Here is a 13164-nt window from a genome sequence, read left to right as displayed (position 1 = left end):
CTGCGTCCAACTTAAAGTGGACTTCGCCGGGACACTTAACATGTGGACCCTGCTGGCATTTCTGTGGTTTATTATTAAGTAGTAGAGTAACAAACCACTTTTTTTTCCCTTTTGTGCTCACTGCCTCTATGCACTCGCTAGCAAGTTTTGAGAATGACACAAATGTACATTTTCATAAAGTCTGCTGCCGCAGTTTGTATGATGGTCATTTGCATATACTCCAGAATGTTATGAAGAGTGATCAGATGAATTGCAATTAATTGCAAAGTCCCTATTTGCCATGCAAATGAACTGAATCCAAAAACATTTCCACTGCATTTCAGCCCTGCCACAAAAGGACCAGCTGACATCATGTCAGTGATTCTCTCGTTAACACAGGTGTGAGTGTTGACGAAGACAAGGCTGGAGATCACTCTGTCATGCTGATTGAGTTTGAATAACTGGATGATGGCCTGGTGTCAAGAAGGGCAGCAAAGAAGCCACTTCTCTCCAGGAAAAATATCAGGGACAGACTGATATTCTGCAAAATGTACAGGGATTGGACTGCTGAGGACTGGGGTAAAGTCATTTTCTCTGATGAATCCCCTTTCCGATTGTTTGAGGCATCCGGAAAAAAGCGTGTCCGGAGAAGACAAGGTGAGCGCTACCGTCAGTCCTGTGTCATGCCAACAGTAAGGCATCCTGAGACCATTCATGTGTGGAGTTGCTTCTCAGCCAAGGGAGTGGGCTCACTCACAATTTTGCCTAAGAACACAGCCATGAATAAAGAATGGTACCAACACATCCTCCGAGAGCAACTTCTCCCAACCACCCAGGAACAGTTTGGTGATAAACAATGCCTTTTCCAGCATGATGGAGCACCATGCCAGAAGGCAAAAGTGATAACTAAATAGTTCGGGGAACAAAACATCAATATTATGGGTCCATGGCCAGGAAACTCTCATCTAACTAGTGGTTAGAGCGTTGGGCTAGTAACCGGAAGGTTGCAAGTTCAAATCCCCTAGCTGACAAGGTACAAGTCTGTTGTTCTGTCCCCGAACAGGCAGTTAACCAACTGTTCCTAGGCCGTCATTGTTCTTAACTGACTTGCCTAGTTAAATCAAAATAAAGGTAATTATACAGGGGGTATCGGTACAGAGTCAATGTGGAGGCTATATACAGGGTATTACGGTACAGAGTCAATGTGGAGGCTATATACAGGGTATTACGGTACAGAGTCAATGTGGAGGCTATATACAGGGTGTTACAGTACAGAGTCAATGTGGAGGCTATATACAGGGTATTACGGTACAGAGTCAATGTGAAGGCTATATACAGGGTATTACGGTACAGAGTCAATGTGGAGGCTATATACAGGGTATTACGGTACAGAGTCAATGTGGAGACTATATACAGGGTATTACAGTACAGAGTCAATGTGGAGGCTATATACAGGGTATTACAGTACAGAGTCAATGTGGAGGCTATATGCAGGGTATTACAGTACAGAGTCAATGTGGAGGCTATATACAGGGTATTACAGTACAGAGTCAATGTGGAGGCTATATACAGGGTATTACAGTACAGAGTCAATGTGGAGGCTATATACAGGGTATTACAGTACAGAGTCAATGTGGAGGCTATATGCAGGGGGAACCGGTACAGAGTCAATGTGGAGGCTATATACAGGGTATTACGGTACAGAGTCAATGTGGAGGCTATATACAGGGTGTTACGGTACAGAGTCAATGTGGAGGCTATATACAGGGTATTACAGTACAGAGTCAATGTGGAGGCTATATACAGGGTATCGGTACAGAGTCAATGTGGAGGCTATATACAGGGTATTACAGTACAGAGTCAATGTGGAGACTATATACAGGGTATTACAGTACAGAGTCAATGTGGAGGCTATATACAGGGTATCGGTACAGAGTCAATGTGGAGGCTATATACAGGGTATTACGGTACAGAGTCAATGTGGAGACTATATACAGGGTATTACAGTACAGAGTCAATGTGGAGGCTATATACAGGGTATTACAGTACAGAGTCAATGTGGAGGCTATATGCAGGGTATTACAGTACAGAGTCAATGTGGAGGCTATATACAGGGTATTACAGTACAGAGTCAATGTGGAGGCTATATACAGGGTATTACAGTACAGAGTCAATGTGGAGGCTATATACAGGGTATTACAGTACAGAGTCAATGTGGAGGCTATATGCAGGGGGAACCGGTACAGAGTCAATGTGGAGGCTATATACAGGGTATTACAGTACAGAGTCAATGTGGAGGCTATATACAGGGTATTACAGTACAGAGTCAATGTGGAGGCTATATACAGGGTATTACGGTACATAGTCAATGTGGAGGCTATATACAGGGTGTTACAGTACAGAGTCAATGTGGAGGCTATATACAGGGTGTTACAGTACAGAGTCAATGTGGAGGCTATATACAGGGTATTACAGTACGGAGTCAATGTGGAGGCTATATACAGGGTATTACGGTACATAGTCAATGTGGAGGCTATATACAGGGTATTACGGTACAGAGTCAATGTGGAGGCTATATGCAGGGGGAACCGGTACAGAGTCAATGTGGAGGCTATATACAAGGTATTACGGTACAGAGTCAATGTGGAGGCTATATACAGGGTATTACGGTACAGAGTCAATGTGGAGGCTATATACAGGGTATTACGGTACATAGTCAATGTGGAGGCTATATACAGGGTATTACAGTACAGAGTCAATGTGGAGGCTATATACAGGGTATTACGGTACAGAGTCAATGTGGAGGCTATATACAGGGTATTACAGTACAGAGTCAATGTGGAGGCTATATACAGGGTATTACAGTACAGAGTCAATGTGGAGGCTATATACAGGGTATTACAGTACAGAGTCAATGTGGAGGCTATATACAGGGTATTACAGTACGGAGTCAATGTGGAGGCTATATACAGGGTATTACGGTACATAGTCAATGTGGAGGCTATATACAGGGTGTTACAGTACAGAGTCAATGTGGAGGCTATATACAGGGTGTTACAGTACAGAGTCAATGTGGAGGCTATATACAGGGTATTACAGTACGGAGTCAATGTGGAGGCTATATACAGGGTATTACGGTACATAGTCAATGTGGAGGCTATATACAGGGTATTACGGTACAGAGTCAATGTGGAGGCTATATGCAGGGGGAACCGGTACAGAGTCAATGTGGAGGCTATATACAAGGTATTACGGTACAGAGTCAATGTGGAGGCTATATACAGGGTATTACGGTACAGAGTCAATGTGGAGGCTATATACAGGGTATTACGGTACATAGTCAATGTGGAGGCTATATACAGGGTATTACAGTACAGAGTCAATGTGGAGGCTATATACAGGGTATTACGGTACAGAGTCAATGTGGAGGCTATATACAGGGTATTACAGTACGGAGTCAATGTGGAGGCTATATACAGGGTATTACGGTACATAGTCAATGTGGAGGCTATATACAGGGTATTACGGTACAGAGTCAATGTGGAGGCTATATGCAGGGGGAACCGGTACAGAGTCAATGTGGAGGCTATATACAAGGTATTACGGTACAGAGTCAATGTGGAGGCTATATACAGGGTATTACGGTACAGAGTCAATGTGGAGGCTATATACAGGGTATTACGGTACATAGTCAATGTGGAGGCTATATACAGGGTATTACGGTACAGAGTCAATGTGGAGGCTATATACAGGGTATTACAGTACAGAGTCAATGTGGAGGCTATATACAGGGTATTACAGTACAGAGTCAATGTGGAGACTATATACAGGGTATTACAGTACGGAGTCAATGTGGAGGCTATATACAGGGTATTACGGTACATAGTCAATGTGGAGGCTATATACAGGGTATTACGGTACAGAGTCAATGTGGAGGCTATATACAGGGTATTACAGTACAGAGTCAATGTGGAGGCTATATACAGGGTATTACGGTACAGAGTCAATGTGGAGGCTATATACAGGGTATTACAGTACAGAGTCAATGTGGAGGCTATATACAGGGTATTACAGTACAGAGTCAATGTGGAGGCTATATACAGGGTATTACAGTACAGAGTCAATGTGGAGGCTATATACAGGGTGTTACGGTACAGAGTCAATGTGGAGGCTATATACAGGGTATTACAGTACAGAGTCAATGTGGAGGCTATATACAGGGTATTACAGTACAGAGTCAATGTGGAGGCTATATACAGGGTGTTACGGTACAGAGTCAATGTGGAGGCTATATACAGGGTATTACAGTACAGAGTCAATGTGGAGGCTATATACAGGGTATTACAGTACAGAGTCAATGTGGAGGCTATATACAGGGTATTACAGTACAGAGTCAATGTGGAGGCTATATACAGGGTATTACAGTACAGAGTCAATGTGGAGGCTATATACAGGGTGTTACGGTACAGAGTCAATGTGGAGGCTATATACAGGGTATTACGGTACAGAGTCAATGTGGAGGCTATATACAGGGGGTACTGGTACAGAGTCAATGTGGAGACTATATACAGGGTGTTACGGTACAGAGTCAATGTGGAGACTATATACAGGGTATTACAGTACAGAGTCAATGTGGAGGCTATATACAGGGTGTTACGGTACAGAGTCAATGTGGAGGCTATATACAGGGTATTACGGTACAGAGTCAATGTGGAGGCTATATACAGGGTATTACGGTACAGAGTCAATGTGAAGGCTATATACAGGGTATTACAGTACAGAGTCAATGTGGAGGCTATATACAGGGTGTTACGGTACAGAGTCAATGTGGAGGCTATATACAGGGTATTACGGTACAGAGTCAATGTGAAGGCTATATACAGGGTATTACAGTACAGAGTCAATGTGGAGGCTATATACAGGGTATTACAGTACAGAGTCAATGTGGAGGCTATATACAGGGTATTACGGTACAGAGTCAATGTGGAGGCTATATACAGGGTATTACGGTACAGAGTCAATGTGGAGGCTATATACAGGGTATTACGGTACAGAGTCAATGTGGAGGCTATATACAGGGTATTACGGTACAGAGTCAATGTGGAGACTATATACAGGGTGTTACGGTACAGAGTCAATGTGGAGGCTATATACAGGGTGTTACAGTACAGAGTCAATGTGGAGGCTATATACAGGGTGTTACGGTACAGAGTCAATGTGGAGGCTATATACAGGGTATTACAGTACAGAGTCAATGTGGAGGCTATATACAGGGTATTACAGTACAGAGTCAATGTGGAGGCTATATACAGGGTATTACGGTACAGAGTCAATGTGGAGGCTATATACAGGGTATTACGGTACAGAGTCAATGTGGAGGCTATATACAGGGTATTACGGTACAGAGTCAATGTGGAGGCTATATACAGGGTGTTACGGTACAGAGTCAATGTGGAGGCTATATACAGGGTATTACAGTACAGAGTCAATGTGGAGGCTATATACAGGGTATTACGGTACAGAGTCAATGTGGAGGCTATATACAGGGTGTTACGGTACAGAGTCAATGTGGAGGCTATATACAGGGTATTACAGTACAGAGTCAATGTGGAGGCTATATACAGGGTGTTACAGTACAGAGTCAATGTGGAGGCTATATACAGGGTATTACAGTACAGAGTCAATGTGGAGGCTATATACAGGGTGTTACAGTACAGAGTCAATGTGGAGGCTATATACAGGGTGTTACGGTACAGAGTCAATGTGGAGGCTATATACAGGGTATTACAGTACAGAGTCAATGTGGAGGCTATATACAGGGTATTACGGTACAGAGTCAATGTGGAGGCTATATACAGGGTGTTACAGTACAGAGTCAATGTGGAGGCTATATACAGGGTATTACGGTACAGAGTCAATGTGGAGGCTATATACAGGGTATTACAGTACAGAGTCAATGTGGAGGCTATATACAGGGTATTACGGTACAGAGTCAATGTGGAGGCTATATACAGGGTGTTACGGTACAGAGTCAATGTGGAGACTATATACAGGGTGTTACGGTACAGAGTCAATGTGGAGACTATCTACAGGGTGTTACGGTACAGAGTCAATGTGGAGGCTATATACAGGGGGGTACCAGTACAGAGTCAATGTGAGGGGGCACCGGTTAGTTGAAGTAGTATGTACATGCAGGTAGAGTTAATTAAAGGGACAATGCCAGATTCTCAAGTACTCCACAATCATCTCCTTTGCCTTGATCATGTTGAGGGAGAGGTTGTTGTCCTGGCACCACATGGTCAGGTCTCTGACCTCCTCCCTATAGGCTGTCTCATTGTTCTCAGTGATCAGGCCTACCACTGTTGTGTCCTCGGCCAATTTAATGATGGTGTTGGAGTCGTGCCTGGCCGTGCAGTCATGAGTGAACAGGTAGTACAGGAGGAGCAAGCACCCCTGAGGGGCCCTCTGTGTTGAGGATCAGAGTGGCGGATTTGTTGTTACCTACCCTTACCACTTGGGGACAGCCCGTCAGGAAGTCCAAGATCCAGTTGCAGAGGGAGGTGTTTAGTCCCAGGGTCCTTAGCTTATTGATGAGCTTTGAGGGTACTATGGTGTTGAACGCTGAGCTGTAGTCAATGAATAGCATTCTCACTTAGGTGTTCCTTTTGTCCAAGTGGGAAAGGGCAGTGTGGAGTGCAATAAAGACTGCATTATCTGTGGATCTATTGGGGGTGGTATGCAAATTGGACCGATTCTAGGGTTTCTGGGATGATCTTGTTGAAGTGAGCCATGACCAGCCTTTCAAAGCACTCCATGGCTACAGACGTGAGACCCAAGACCCAGACCCAGGACCCAGACAAGACCCAGGACCCAAGACCCAGGACCCAAGACCCAGGACCCAGTACCCAAGACCCAGACCCAGGACCCAAGACCCAGACCCAGACCCAGGACCCAGACAAGACCCAGGACCCAAGACCCAGGACCCAAGACCCAGGACCCAGACCAGGACCCAAGACCCAGGACCAAAGACCCAGACCCAGGACCCAAGACCCAGACCCAGGACCCAGACAAGACCCAGGACCCAAGACCCAAGACCCAGGACCCAGGACCCAGACCCAGACCCAAGACCCAGGACCCAAGAACCAGACCCAGTCCCAGGACCCAGACAAGACCCAAGACCCAAGACCCAGGACCCAAGACCCAGGACCCAGACCAGGACCCAAGACCCAGGACCCAAGACCCAGGACCCAGACCAGGACCCAAGACCCAGGACCAAAGACCCAGACCCAGGACCCAAGACCCAGACCCAGGACCCAGACAAGACCCAGGACCCAAGACCCAGGACCCAGGACCCAGGACCCAGACCCAGACCCAAGACCCAGGACCCAAGAACCAGACCCAGACCCAGGACCCAGACAAGACCCAAGACCCAAGACCCAGGACCCAGACCCAGACCCAGGACCCAAGACCCAGGACCCAGGACCCAGACCCAGACCCAAGACCCAGGACCCAAGACCCATACCCAGGACCCAAGACCCAGGACCCAAGACCCAGGACACAGGACCCAAGACCCAAGACCCAAGACCCAGACCCAGACCCAGGACCCAGACAAGACCCAGGACCCAAGACCCAAGACCCAGGACCCAGACTCAGACCCAAGACCCAGGACCAAAGACCCAGACCCAGGACCCAAGACCCAGACCCAGGACCCAGACAAGACCCAGGACCCAAGACCCAGGACCCAGGACCCAGACCCAGACCCAAGACCCAGGACCCAAGAACCAGACCCAGACCCAGGACCCAGACAAGACCCAGGACCCAAGACCCAAGACCCAAGACCCAGGACCCAGACCCAGGACCCAAGACCCAGGACCCAGGACCCATACCCAGGACCCAAGACCCAGGACCCAAGACCCAGGACCCAAGACCCAGGACCCAAGACCCAAGACCAAGACCCAGACCCAAGACCCAGGGCCCAAGACCCAGAACCAGGACCCAAGACCCAAGACCCAGGACCCAAGACCCAGGACCCAGGACCCAAGACCCAGACCCAGGACCCAAGACCCAGGGCCCAAGACCCAGAACCAGGACCCAAGACCCAAGACCCAGGACCCAAGACCCAGGACCCAGACAAGACCCAGGACCCAAGACCCAGACCCAGGACCCAGACCCAGGACCCAGGACCCAAGACCCAGACAAGACCCAGGACCCAAGACCCAGACCCAGGACCCAAGACCCAGACAAGACCCAAGACCCAGACCCAGACCCAGGACCCAGACAAGACCCAAGACCCAGGACCCAGGACCCAGACAAGACCCAGGACCCAAGACCCAGGACCCAGGACCCAGACAAGACCCAGGACCCAAGACCCAGACCCAGGACCCAAGACCCAGGACCCAAGACCCAGACCCAGACCCAGGACCCAGACAAGACCCAGGACCCAAGACCCAGACCCAGGACCCAGACAAGACCCAGGACCCCAAGACCCAGGACCCAGGACCCAAGACCCAGGACCCAGGACCCAGACCCAAGACCCAGGACCCAGACAAGACCCAAGACCAAGACCCAGGCCCAAGACCCAGGACCCAAGACCCAGACCCAGGACCCAGACAAGACCCAGACACAGACCCAGGACCCAGGACCCAAGACCCAGACCCAGGACCCAAGACCCAGACCCAGGACCCAGGACCCAGAACCAGGACCCAGACAAGACCCAAGACCCAGGACCAAGACCCAGGACCCAAGACCCAGGACCCAGACAAGACCCAGGACCCAAGACCCAGGACCCAAGACCCAGACCCAGGACCCAAGACCCAGACCCAAGACCCAGGACCCAAGACCCAGACCCAGGACCCAAGACCCAGGACCCAAGAACCAGACCCAGACCCAGACCCAGGACCCAGGACCCAGACAAGACCCAGGACCCAGACCCAGGACCCAGGACCCAAGACCCAGGACCCAGGACCCAGGACCCAGACCCAAGAGCCAGACAAGACCCAGGACCCAAGACCCAGGACCCAAGACCCAGGACCCAGACCCAAGACCCAGGACCCAGGACCAGACCCAAGACCCAGGACCCAGGACCCAAGACCCAGGACCCAAGACCCAGGACCCAAGACCCAGGACCCAGACAAGACCCAGGACCCAAGATCCAGGACCCAGACAAGACCCAGGACCCAAGACCCAGACAAGACCCAGGACCCAAAGACCCAGACAAGACCCAGGACCCAAGACCCAGACAAGACCCAGACCCAAGACCCAAGACCCAAGACCCAAGACCAAGACCCAGACCCAGGACCCAGAACCCAAGACCCAGGACCCCAAGACCCAGGACCCAAGACCCAGACCAGGACCCAGGACCCAGGACCCAGACCCAGACCCAGGACCCAGGACCCAGACCCAGGACCAGGACCCAAGACCCAAGATCAAGACCCAGACCCAGGACCCAAGACCCAGACCCAGACCCAGACAAGACCCAGACCCAGGACCCAAGACCCAGACCCAGGACCCAGGACCAGACAAGACCAAGACCCAGACCCAGTACCCAGGACCCAGACCCAGACCCAGGACCCAAGACCCAAGACCCAGGACCCAGACCCAGGACCCAAGACCCAGGACCAGGACCCATACCCAGGACCCAAGACCCAGGACCCAAGACCCAGGACCCAAGACCCAAGACCCAAGACCCAGACCCAAGATCCAGGGCCCAAGACCCAGAACCAGGACCCAAGACCCAAGACCCAGGACCCAAGACCCAGACCCAGGACCCAAGACCCAGGGCCCAAGACCCAGAACCAGGACCCAAGACCCAAGACCCAGGACCCAAGACCCAGGACCCAGACAAGACCCAGGACCCAAGACCCAGACCCAGGACCCAGACCCAGGACCCAGACAAGACCCAGGACCCAAGACCCAGACCCAGGACCCAAGACCCAGACAAGACCCAAGACCCAGACCCAGACCCAGGACCCAGACAAGACCCAAGACCCAGGACCCAGGACCCAGACAAGACCCAGGACCCAAGACCCAGGACCCAGGACCCAGACAAGACCCAGGACCCAAGACCCAGACCCAGGACCCAAGACCCAGGACCCAAGACCCAGACCCAGACCCAGGACCCAGACAAGACCCAGGACCCAAGACCCAGACCCAGGACCCAGTCAAGACCCAGGACCCAAGACCCAGGACCCAGGACCCAAGACCCAGGACCCAGGACCCAGACCCAAGACCCAGGACCCAGACAAGACCCAAGACCAAGACCCAGGCCCAAGACCCAGGACCCAAGACCCAGACCCAGGACCCAGACAAGACCCAGACACAGACCCAGGACCCAGGACCCAAGACCCAGACCCAGGACCCAAGACCCAGACCCAGGACCCAGGACCCAGAACCAGGACCCAGACAAGACCCAAGACCCAGGACCCAAGACCCAGGACCCAAGACCCAGGACCCAGACAAGACCCAGGACCCAAGACCCAGGACCCAAGACCCAGACCCAGGACCCAAGACCCAGACCCAAGACCCAGGACCCAAGACCCAGACCCAGGACCCAAGACCCAGGACCCAAGAACCAGACCCAGACCCAGACCCAGGACCCAGGACCCAGACAAGACCCAGGACCCAAGACCCAGGACCCAGGACCCAAGACCCAGGACCCAGGACCCAGACCCAGACCCAAGACCCAGACCCAGACCCAAGAGCCAGACAAGACCCAGGACCCAAGACCCAGACCCAAGACCCAGGACCCAAGACCCAGACCCAGGACCCAAGACCCAGGACCCAAGAACCAGACCCAGACCCAGACCCAGGACCCAGGACCCAGACAAGACCCAGGACCCAAGACCCAGGACCCAGGACCCAAGACCCAGGACCCAGGACCCAGGACCCAGACCCAAGAGCCAGACAAGACCCAGGACCCAAGACCCAGGACCCAAGACCCAGGACCCAGACCCAAGACCCAGGACCCAGGACCCAGACCCCAAGACCCAGGACCCAGGACCCAAGACCCAGGACCCAAGACCCAGGACCCAAGACCCAGGACCCAGACAAGACCCAGGACCCAAGATCCAGGACCCAGACAAGACCCAGGACCCAAGACCCAGACAAGACCCAGGACCAAAGACCCAGACAAGACCCAGGACCCAAGACCCAGACAAGACCCAGGACCCAAGACCCAAGACCCAAGACCCAAGACCCAGGACCCAGGACCCAGGACCCAGAACCCAAACCCAAGACCCAGGACCCAAGACCCAGACCCAGGACCCAGGACCCAGACCCAGACCCAGACCCAGGACCCAGGACCCAGACCCAGGAACCAAGACCCAAGACCCAGACCCAGACCCAGGACCCAGACCCAAGATCAAGACCCAGACCAGGACCCAAGACCCAGACCCAGACAGACCCAGACCCAGGACCAAGACCCAGACCCAGGACCCAGGACCAGACAAGACCAAGACCCAGACCCAGTACCCAGGAAACCAGACCCAGACCCAGGACCCAAGACCCAAGACCCAGGACCCAGACCCAGGACCCAAGACCCAGGACCCAGGACCCATACCAGGACCCAAGACCCAGGACCCAAGACCCAGGACCCAGGACCCAGGACCCAAGACCCAAGACAAGACCCAGACCCAGACCCAGGCCCAAGACCCAGAACCAGGACCCAAGACCCAAGACCCAGGACCCAAGACCCAAGACCCAGGACCCAAGACCCAGGGCCCAAGACCAGAACCAGACCCAAGACCCAAGACCCAGGACCCAAGACCCAGGACCCCAGACAAGACCCAGGACCCAAGACCCAGACCCGGACCCAGACCCAGGACCCAGGACCCAGACCCAAGACCCCACCCGGACCCAGACAAGACCCAGGACCCAAGACCCAGACCCAGGCCCCAAGACCCAGACAAGACCCAGACCAAGACCCAGACCCAGACCCAGGACCCAGACAAGACCCAAGACCCGGACCCAGGACCCAGACAAGACCCCCAGGACCCAAGACCCAGAACCCAGGACCAGACAGGACCCAGACCCAAGACCCAGACCCAGGACCCAAGACCCAGGACCCCAAGACCAGACCCAGACCCAGACCCAGACAAGACCCAGACCCAAGACCCAGACCCAGGACCCAGTCAAGACCCAGGACCCAAACCCAGGACCCAGGACCCAAACCCAGGACCAGGACCCAGACCCAAGACCGGACCCAGACAAGACCCAAGACCAAGACCCAGGCCCAAGACCCAGGACCCAAGACCCAGACCCAGGACCCAGACAAGACCCAGGACCCAGACCCAGGACCCAGGACCCAAGACCCAGACCCGGACCCAGACCCAGACCGGACCCAGACCCAACCCGGACCCAGACAAGACCCCAAGACCCCAGGACCCAAGACCCAGGACCCAAGACCCAGGACCCAGACCAGACCCAGGACCCAAGACCCAGGACCCAAACCCAGACCCAGGACCCAAGACCCAGACCCAAGACCCAGGACCCAAGACCCAGACCCAGGACCCCAAGACCCAGGACCCAGAACCAGACCCAGACCCAGACCCAGACCCAGGACCCAGACAAGACCCAGGACCAAGACCCAGGACCCAGGACCCAAGACCCAGGACCCAGGACCCAGACCCAAGACCCAGACCCAGACCCAAGAGCCAGACAAGACCCAGGACCCAAGACCCAGGACCCAAGAGACCCAGACCCAGACCCAAGACCCAGGACCCAGGACCCAGACCCAAGACCCAGGACCCAGGACCCAAGACCCAGACCAAGACCCAGGACCCAAGACCCAGGACCCAGACAGACCCAGACCCAGATCCAGGACCAACAAGACCAAGACCCAGACCCCAGGACCCAAGACCCAGGACCCAGGACCCCAGACCCAGACCCAAGAGCCAGACAAGACCCAGGACCCAAGACCCCAGGACCCAAGACCCAGACCCAGACCCAACCCAGGTACCCAGGCCCCAGACCCAAGACCCAGGACCCAGGACCCAAGACCGGACCCAGAACCAAGGACCCAACCCAGGACCCAGACAAGACCCAGGACCCAAGATCCAGGACCAGACAAGACCAAGACCCAGACCCAGTCCCAGCCCAGACCCAGACCCAGACCCAGACCCAAGACCCCAGGACCCAAGACACAGACCCAGGACCCAGACAAGACCCGGACCCAAGACCCAGGACCCA

This window comes from Oncorhynchus kisutch, linkage group LG21 (assembly GCF_002021735.2).
Source record: "Oncorhynchus kisutch isolate 150728-3 linkage group LG21, Okis_V2, whole genome shotgun sequence".
NCBI classification, from domain to species: Eukaryota; Metazoa; Chordata; class Actinopteri; order Salmoniformes; family Salmonidae; genus Oncorhynchus; species Oncorhynchus kisutch.
This window is presented reverse-complemented; position numbering follows the sequence as displayed.